The sequence below is a fragment of the Furipterus horrens genome, unplaced genomic scaffold (genome assembly GCF_987537825.1).
Source record: "Furipterus horrens unplaced genomic scaffold, mFurHor1.1.pri manual_scaffold_3, whole genome shotgun sequence".
Classification (NCBI taxonomy): Eukaryota; Metazoa; Chordata; class Mammalia; order Chiroptera; family Furipteridae; genus Furipterus; species Furipterus horrens.
In genome coordinates, this window is record NW_028327173.1 from 205,938,954 (window position 1) to 205,942,383 (window position 3,430).

The following is a 3,430-nucleotide window of genomic DNA, read 5'->3' on the forward strand; positions in this document are numbered from 1 at the left end:
TGTGGTGATCAATACCAGATGAAATTCTGGTTGTTTGGTCAGCGGTGTGATTCTGGATGAGTGAGTCCTTGGCGAGACCCAATTTTTTTTTTTTTTTTTCACCAGCAAGATGGTGCCAATAACCGTTGCCTTTCAGAATTTTTATCTGGAATTAAAAGACATAATGTAGCAAAGGTTCCTGGCACTCCATAAATGGTAGCTATTTTTGAAGTAATTGGACAAAGTATTTATAAAGTATTTTGGCAAAAGAGCAGTGGAATAAAGGGAACTGTCCGTGGTCCTGAAAGGGTGATCAGCACCATTCTTGCCTCTTCCTGCCAGGGGCATTGGTTCAAGCGCCTCATTTCTCTCGTGGACTCATTCCTCAGCCTCTCAGCCACACTCCCTGATGCCCTTCTTACCCTGATGTAGCCCCCCCCACCGTCCTTTCGTTGGAGCAACCTCCTAAAGGCACGGGTCTAGTCATCTCATACCGTTGGCAAGATCCACACACCTTCTATGGCGTACAACGCTATTCAAAATAGAGCCCTTCCCCCCACTCCCCTCCATTCCCATCATGCCCTCTGTCTTCAAATCTCAGTGAACCTCTCAGCACCCGTTTCCCAGATCCTGTGCGTTCACGCCTCCCTGCCTTTGTCCACGCAGTGCCTTCGGATTAGAATGCTCTTCCTCCTTCTCCATGTGGTGACCCCTGACCAATGGTCAAATGTTCATTCAACTCCAACTCTTTCTGTTGTCCATTTTCTCCAGCCCTCCCTAAAGATTTTTTAAAGTATATTTTATTGATTATATTGTTACTCCCTAAAGATTTAACTCTTTTTTTTCCATCTGCTCCATACCTCAGACTTGATTCGTCGGCAGCCGTCCGTCTCGAGAGACGATGGTGTAGCTTCTTAAGAGTCTATCTGCACCGCCGAGAATGGCTGTGCAGTCCGACTCGGGAGTGACATCGTATCTGTCTCCTCCCGTGTTGAATCGACATCTTGCGATGACGCTGAAGCTACAGAGCCTGGGCAGGGTGATATGGAGGGTCTGCTGTTGCCCATGCAGCAGACCCCCCCTCTCTTCGCAGCTGAAGGGTCCAAGGGAAAGACGGAGTCAATACAGCTTGGCTTCAGGTGCGCCGCAGGAGTTGCCGGTGTTGACTACAACGTCAAACCGCCTTAGGGACTCCGGCTCCAGATTTTCTGTCAGGGTTTACTCCCTTAGCCTTTCCCCTGAAGAGGTATGCCGCAAGGCAGCGGAGGTTTTTTGGAGTCAGAGTTTTCCTTCTCTGATGTACCCTGACTGGAAGATCGAACCAGCGACACTTAGCTCGCAGGCCGACGCTCAATCCACTGAGCTAAACCAGCCAGGGCCAACAGATCCACAGACTTGATTATATTTATATTATATGACTGACCTCTTAATAGGCCTGTCTCTTATAATAGACGGGGAACTCTGGGGTGGTCCAAAGTGACATATTATTTATTTACTTTGTCCCAACACAGGGTGTGTGGTTAGTGGCAGTCAATGAATGAATGAGGGAAGCCACACAGTCCCCTGGCCCAGCCCCATCTTTGCCCACTGGAGCCCAGGGCATTCTTCATGGCTTCTTCCTTCAGTGTCTCCAGATGAACTGGCCTGTCCTTGAGCACTGGCTCTTGAGTTTTGGCTCCCTTCACACCCACTCCTCTCATGGACCCATCTTCTCTTCCATACATTGTTCTGTATACTACGTTCTTCCTACGTGTGTGTAAAAAAGAAGAACATCACGTACAAGCAGCTTCCAGTAGAAGCAGTGACTGGGACCTGGGGTGCTGTCATTTCACAGGTGAGGAAACTGAAATCAGAGGAGGACTGATTCTCCCAGGTCACACAGCGCCAGGTAGCAGAGGCTGCATTAGGACCCAGAGTGTGGTCCTTTCTCCTCTAGAACCACACTCTCCACCTGGCCCAGGCTTGCAGAACACAGAACTGATGCCTCAGCTTGACTGTGTGTAGAATTCTATTATTATTATTATTATTAACAGCAGTTAAAAAGTATCGATCTTTTCAGAACCAGTGACAGGACTCCTGGGGAGCGATGCTTCTGATTTAGCTGGGCACTGAGTATATGGATGCTCCCAGCAGACTAGTGGTCACCAAACAACAAAACAAACAACCTGCTGGCTTAAAGCAACGCACAGGGGCTGAAGTCAGAGATCCATATTCTGGCTTTTTTTCCCCCGCCAATTCTTGGTGTGTGACTAGGGGTATGTGCTTAACTCCCCCGAGCCTGTTTTGGAGTGTAAAACAAACATTATAATACAAAAGTCCTTTTCTGACTGCACCCGAGTGAGGACATTTATGTCGATGCTACTTACTGAGTAATGTACGAAAGTTACCAGGTAATAATCAGGGTAGCAGACTATGCAAAAAATAGCTGAGTTAAAGAGCGAACCTTGTTATCAGCCTTTCGCCACTGACCTGCAGACAGAGGCATGCCCTTGCCCTGGGGCCCAAATAAGAAACGTGTACTTGTTCCCCACTCCTCTGTCTCGGCACCCACACCAAGCCCCACCATTACACCCTCCCAAGTCCGCTCCTATCTGGCTCTTCCTATTCTGAGTCCTCACTGTCCTGCCTAAGGATGGAGTCATCCTCATCTCTGGCCTGAACCCTTGCAATGCATCCTCCAGCCCAGCCCTTCCCAGGATTTTGTGCACATGGGCATCACCTGGGATCTCGTTAAAATGCAGGCTCTCACTCGGTGGTAGTGCAGGGCATCTCCTGAGATTCTGCCTCTCTAACAGGACTAGAAAATACCGCTGGTCCGCAGACCACAGAAGAAGGGCTCTAATCAGCCTCCCTGACTCCAGTCTTGTATCTGCCCCCAACCCACTCACCACATTGCTGCCGGAGTGACCTTTTCAAGGCGTCAATATGACCAAGTTGCTCCTGTGCTTAAAAAGTCCCATGAGTAAGCAGATTTAATATCAGGATTCTTGAACCTGCCTACAGATTTCAGCAACCTTGGAAGATTTGAAAGAAATCCCATGCCCAGGTCTCAGTTCAGACCAGTTAAATATAACTATCCAGAGAAGAAAACCTAGAAAAGATATTTTTAAAGAGCTCCCCCTGTGAATCTAACATACAGGCAGGGTTAAGACCCTGGCTCTAAGAATTCTTCCAATACAAAATCTTAAAACTTAGTGCTTGTTAAAAAAAAAAAAAAAAAAAATAACCAACTATAGATTTCTTATTCCCTGGTGGATAAAGTGGCCCCAGTAGGGTAAGCTCCTCACTTGAGGTCATCTAGCCTACCAGTGGTTCACACCTGAGGCTAGGGCCATGGTGCTCCCACTCATGACGGGGTGGGGTGGGGAGGAAAGGATACTGTGATTTGCAGGAGTCTCAGCTCCATCATTGTGTGAATCTATTTGCAATTGCTTTCAGCATCTCTATTTAT